The sequence below is a fragment of the Thermobia domestica genome, chromosome 1 (assembly GCF_964235325.1).
Source record: "Thermobia domestica chromosome 1, izTheDome1.hap1.1, whole genome shotgun sequence".
In the NCBI taxonomy this organism is placed as follows: Eukaryota; Metazoa; Arthropoda; class Insecta; order Zygentoma; family Lepismatidae; genus Thermobia; species Thermobia domestica.
The window spans coordinates 286,148,933-286,154,932 of record NC_137454.1 but is presented as its reverse complement, the minus strand read 5'-3'; the positions used below and the strand labels follow the sequence as shown (position 1 = coordinate 286,154,932).

At 36.8% G+C, this 6,000-nt stretch overlaps 1 long non-coding RNA gene across 1 annotated transcript in view; it reads right to left on the bottom strand.

Annotated features, from left to right (window-relative positions):
• Positions 1 to 1,306: 1,306 nt before the first annotated feature.
• The window catches only part of LOC145667653 (uncharacterized), a 42,300-nt gene continuing 37,606 nt past the window's right edge, over positions 1,307 to 6,000 (bottom strand). Inside the window, exon 3 of the long non-coding RNA XR_014127906.1 lies at positions 1,307 to 1,965. This is a non-coding gene — a long non-coding RNA (uncharacterized LOC145667653). The remainder of the gene's footprint in view (positions 1,966 to 6,000) is intronic.

The window sequence follows — 6,000 nt, the reverse complement described above, 5'->3', positions numbered from 1 at the left end:
AGTGCTTTGGTCTCAGTATTTTTATCTCATCATTCTTAGGAGTTAATACAAACAAAAAGCTACAGTACAGGCTTACGAGAAATTAATAATTTGTAAAAGAATACTACAGCCCACACAGCATTGAAACATCCCATGGACATCCATGAAACGTAATATGTGGGACATGTCCCAGAGATATCCAAAAATGTCCACGCGATGTAAATGGGACCTCTTTGAGACCTCTAAATGTCTGCTTTGGTTACATCCCAGGGATATCCCGGGGTGATGTTCCTGCGATATCGCATGCGACATCTCTTCGACCTCCAAATGTCCGCTTCCGGCTACATCCCTGGGATATCCAATGCGATGTCCCTGGGATGTTCCATGCGACATCTCTGCGACCTCTAAAACGCCTATTTTAGTTACATCCCCGGGATATCCCGATGCGATGTCCAAACTGCCTATTTGGTTACATCCCTAGGACATCTCATGCGATGTCCCTGGGATGTCCTATGCGACATCCATTAAATATCACTAGTGGGATGTCCCAAAGATGTTGCACTGTTACTACAGGTCTATAGGCACGAAAATAATACCCGTGCATGCATGCTTAGGTCTCTTGTGACGCTGTTACGAGACCCTAACTGCGTTTATTAATGTAATCATAACCATCGTCATAAAGTCGCCTAAATGGATTCAGGTATTCTGATTTAAAAAATGAGACAAAGTATATTATTCGAAAGATGGCATTGTACAAGACTCATTTTTTGAAGACCTGAATCCAATATTGCGAGTTTCAAAAATGGCGGGCGATGGTTGTGAATTTCGTAAGAGCATCATAAAAGACCTAAACATACATGCACGAATATTATACTTTCGCAACATCTTTGAGACATCCCACTAGTGACTTCAGACAATCCTGTAAATAAATAACATTCTGCGTTATTTTTGTCACATATTGAATTATGAGAGCAACGGAAAGGAATATTATGCAGTCATAATTTACTTATCTATGTATGTTCGAATTACTAGCAGCTAAGCAGGAACTGTATAGAAGTTACAGCATACATTATAGGACAACTTGACCGTTAGGTCAATTCGACTGCAATAATTTTGCACAGTATCAAGCAGATTACATTCAGTTTCAATTATATTTTGTTGGAATAACGAATTTTTAGGTATTGACTAAAGAGTAAAGGATTGTGAAAATTATTGCAGTCGAATGCACTTCCTGTAGCGCGTAAAAGTAATACGTTATATTTACGGTCAAGTATTCCATATTAAGGTTACTAATCATACTAACACTGAAATAATAATACAAACGGAATTTGTTGATTTTTTCTATTTATTAAAAAAACAGGAAGACTTAATTTAAAAAAAATACATTTTGCTTTCTGTATACACAAGTTGTACAGGCATTTCGAACGTCTTAATTTAACTTTTTCTTTTTAAAGATAAAGTAATACTTTGTGTGGACGCTATTCAATAATTCTAAAGTCTCAAATAGTATACTGACCTGCTTGTGTCCCACAAACTGCAATTTCGTTTAGATTATTTTAACCATCGCTACGGTTTTCTTCAGTAACATTTTGCTGCCGTCCTTATTTGACTTCTTCACAAAGAATGTTCTTAAAACATGAGAATTCTAACTTATGAACACTTATTTTAGAAAATTAGTAGCACTGATTTGATGTGAGGAAGCTATGAACTTCAATTATAGCATGTTAAATCCACATATTTAAATATAAGAAGTTAAGGCTATTTACAGAAATACACACAAAACTAACAAAATGAAAAAAATATATATACATGTGTCGAAAGGATGAATCGATTTCATTTTTTTTTTTTCATGTTTCATTTCTGTGAAACTGCAGTTGAGTTCCTGTGTTTCCCTTGTTTTCCTCTGTTTGGCATGACGAAGCCAATTCCCATTAATCTTCGCTATATCATCATTTGTAGCGTCTCTCTTGTGTTGCCGCACAGTTTCTGAAAATAATAATAATCAATGTTCCAATAAATAACAGAGAGTGATTAACGATGATATATTATATATTACAAACACTAATAGTCGCAACTGGGCAAAGGCCAAAATAGCAACTTAAGGTATTCTTAGGACCATGAGTAAGGAGTGAGAAAACTCCGAAATATTGGAAGAAAATAGTAAGTGATTACTTGGAGTTTGCGGCACATGGTGAGTAGGGATTCTATGTATTGTTATTATATATTACACTTCCAGAAATATTTAAAATGTTCACATATGTATTATGCATCAGCTCGTTTTACAATACTAACGCCCTGAAGAAAAATGTAAAGGCCAAGGAAGATAGCAGTTAGAACTGAGAAATAATTGGTTGAAAATGACATACGTTCATTGGATATTTCATTGCTTTGTGGGTGTAGCAGCTTAATTACAGACTTTGTAACACATTGTTGTATCAGTCGCACTTTTATTTAAACAAGGGAGTATAGTTTTATAGTGTCAAACTACAGCAGATTTCCAAACTAAAGCGTTTTTCACAGTCCTTTGCACCTTTCATAAACAAACCGCGTAACTTGATGTTGTATCACTGCGCGCACGACTATTTGCTGATTGGTGAAGAGGAAATTGTTTCGTCTGTTTTCCGCAATATTTCCGCTGCAGCACGTGCATGTATTTCTGCTAGTGCTATGTGCATTACTCGTCTCACTCTCATACCATCGCCATGATATGGGGCAAAATACTCAATACTATCCTCGGGACGACTTGGGCAATGGGGACCAGTTGTCGACAGGGACAAGATGGGTATCATTCGATTCGTATTAACGAGTAGATCAAAAATTGATATGCCGTTTTCCCGAAAATTCAATTTTTAACCGGGAAATTAATAAAAATTCGGGATTTTGAGCAATGGGGACCAGTTGTCGACAGGGACAAGATGGGTATCATTCGATTCGCATTAACGAGTAGATCAATAATTGATATGCCATTTTCCCGAAAATTCAATTTTTAACCGGGAAATTAATAAAAATTCGGGATTTTGAGCAATGGGGACCAGTTGTCGACAGGGACGAGATGGGTATCATTCGATTCGTATTAACGAGTAGATCAATAAATGATATGCCATTTTCCCGAAAATTCAATTTTTACCCGGGAAATAATTAAAAATTCGGGATTTTGAGCAATGGGGACCAGTTGTCGACAGGGACAAGATGGGTATCATTCGATTCGCATTAACGAGTAGATCAATAATTGATATGCGATTTTCCCGAAAATTCAATTTTTAACCGGGAAATTAATAAAAATTCGGGATTTTGAGCAATGGGGACCAGTTGTCGACAGGGACGAGATGGGTATCATTCGATTCGCATTAACGAGTAGATCAATAATTGATATGCCATTTTCCCGAAAATTCAATTTTTACCCGGGAAATTAATAAAAATTCGGGATTTTGAGCAATGGGGACCAGTTGTCGACAGGGACGAGATGGGTATCATTCGATTCGTATTAACGAGTAGATCAAAAATTGATATGCCGTTTTCCCGAAAATTCAATTTTTAACCGGGAAATTAATAAAAATTCGGGATTTTGAGCAATGGGGACCAGTTGTCGACAGGGACAAGATGGGTATCATTCGATTCGCATTAACGAGTAGATCAATAATTGATATGCCATTTTCCCGAAAATTCAATTTTTAACCGGGAAATTAATAAAAATTCAGGATTTTGAGCAATGGGGACCAGTTGTCGACAGGGACGAGATGGGTATCATTCGATTCGTATTAACGAGTAGATCAATAAATGATATGCCATTTTCCCGAAAATTCAATTTTTACCCGGGAAATAATTAAAAATTCGGGATTTTGAGCAATGGGGACCAGTTGTCGACAGGGACAAGATGGGTATCATTCGATTCGCATTAACGAGTAGATCAATAATTGATATGCCATTTTCCCGAAAATTCAATTTTTAACCGGGAAATTAATAAAAATTCGGGATTTTGAGCAATGGGGACCAGTTGTCGACAGGGACGAGATGGATATCATTCGATTCGCATTAACGAGTAGATCAATAATTGATATGCCATTTTCCCGAAAATTCAATTTTTACCAGGGAAATTAATAAAAATTCGGGATTTTGAGCAATGGGGACCAGTTGTCGACGGGGACGAGATGGGTATCATTCGATTCGTAGTAACGAGTAGATCAATAAACGATATGCCATTTTCCAGAAAATTCAATTTTTACCCGGGAAATTAATAAAAATTCAGGATTTTGAGCAATGGGGACCAGTCGTCGACGGGGACGAGATGGGTATCATTCGATTCGTATTAACGAGTAGATCAATAATTGATATGCCATTTTCCCGAAAATTCAATTATAACACGAGAAAATAAAAAAAAATCGGGATTTTGAGCAATGGGGACCAGTTGTCGACAGGGACGACATGGGTATCATTCGATTCGTATTAGCGAGTAGATAAATAATTGATATGCCATTTTCCCGAAAATCCAATTTTAACTCGGGAAATTAATAAAAATTCGTAATTTTGGGCAATGGGGACCTGTTGTCGACACGGACAAGATGGGTATAATTCGATTCGTATTAACGAGTAGATCAATAATTGATATGCTATTTTCCCGAAAATTCCATTATAACTCGGGAAATTAATAAAAATTCTTGATTTTTGGCAATGGGGACCTGTTGTCGACAGGGACTAGATGGGTATCATTCGATTCGTATTAACGAGTAGATCAATAAGTGATATGCCATTTTCTAAAAAATATAATTTTAACCCGGGAAATTAATAAAAATTCGTGATATTGGGCAATGGGGACCAGTTGTCGACAGAGACGAGATGGGTATCATTCGATTCGTATTATCGAGTAGCTCAATAATTGATATGCCATTTTCCCGAAAATCCAATTTTAACCCGGGAAATTAATAAAAAATCTGGATTTTGGGCAATCGGAACCTGTTGTCGACAGGGACGACATGGGTATCATTCGATTCGTATTAGCAAATAGATCAATAATTGATATGACATTTTCCCGAAAATCCAATTTTAACCCGGGAAATTAATAAAAATTCGGGATTTTGAGCAATGGGGACCAGTTGTCGACAAGGACGACATGGGTATCATTCGATTCGTATTAGCGAGTAGATCAATAATTGATATGCCATTTTCCCGAAAATCCAATTTCAACTCGGGAAATTAATAAAAATTCGTGATTTTGGGCAATGTGGACCTGTTGTCGACAGGGACAAGATGGGTATCATTCGATTCGTATTAACGAGTAGATCAATAATTGATATGCCATTTTCCCGAAAATCCAATTTCAACTCGGGAAATTAATAAAAATTCGTGATTTTGGGCAATGTGGACCTGTTGTCGACAGGGACAAGATGGGTATCATTCGATTCGCATTAACGAGTAGATCAATAATTGATATGCCATTTTCCCGAAAATTCAATTTTTAACCGGGAAACTAATAAAAATTCGGGATTTTGAGCAATGGGGACCAGTTGTCGACAGGGACGAGATGGGTATCATTCGATTCGTATTAACGAGTAGATCAATAAATGATATGCCATTTTCACGAAAATTCAATTTTTACCCGGGAAATAATTAAAAATTCGGAATTTTGAGCAATGGGGACCAGTTGTCGACAGGGACAAGATGGGTATCATTCGATTCGCATTAACGAGTAGATCAATAATTGATATGCCATTTTCCCGAAAATTCAATTTTTAACCGGGAAATTAATAAAAATTCGGGATTATGAGCAATGGGGACCAGTTGTCGACAGGGACGAGATGGATATCATTCGATTCGCATTAACGAGTAGATCAATAATTGATATGCCATTTTCCCGAAAATTCAATTTTTACCAGGGAAATTAATAAAAATTCGGGATTTTGAGCAATGGGGACCAGTTGTCGACGGGGACGAGATGGGTATCATTCGATTCGTACTAACGAGTAGATCAATAAACGATATGCCATTTTCCAGAAAATTCAATTTTAACACGAGAAAATAAAAAAA